Below are 680 nucleotides of genomic sequence, written 5' to 3'. Positions count from 1 at the left end.
TTTTTCGGACGGAGGGAGTATGTAAATTTGTAGGGTATATGAATAATTTTATCAAACATGTTGGGGGAGGGGGAGGGGGGCAATGCCCCCCCCCTTGCCCCCCTCACCCTGGCTCCTTCTCTACATTAGCCAGAATCAAACCAAGCTGCTAAGAGGTCGAGAATTGCCTTATTTACTTTCTGTAGTTTACTGTCACATTCGAGGACATGAGATGAGAGCTGGGAGAGTGGACCTGATATCTTGTGCATTGTCTGCAAAGGGGTAGAAACATGGCTACTCCGACAGAGAAGATCGAATCAGAGGCATACGAACCCGACATTTGTGGCCTCGTAGGATTCACAACTAACATTTATTATCTTTGTGTAATTAGACATGTCAAACACCATGAATATGGGAGGTGGGTGATAACAGTGCCACGCGTGGGGGGTGGGCCCCACTTCCTCTCTCTCAGCCGTGATTGGAGTAGTACTTCTTATCATGAAGCAAGCTAATAAGGGGTCCATCGTTGTACACACCACCGCCACAAACATGTGAAGGTGGTGGTGGTGCTGGGGGAGGGGGCATCAGTCCTCTTTCTGTTTTGATTTTTTCCATCCATCTATGATATTTTTTGCATCGATTTGTACCGAAAACGGATTCAACTGTCCCACCTCTTATTGATGGGGCATTTGATGATAACC

This window comes from Triticum dicoccoides, chromosome 2B, assembly GCF_002162155.2.
Source record: "Triticum dicoccoides isolate Atlit2015 ecotype Zavitan chromosome 2B, WEW_v2.0, whole genome shotgun sequence".
In the NCBI taxonomy this organism is placed as follows: domain Eukaryota; kingdom Viridiplantae; phylum Streptophyta; class Magnoliopsida; order Poales; family Poaceae; genus Triticum; species Triticum dicoccoides.
This window is presented reverse-complemented; position numbering follows the sequence as displayed.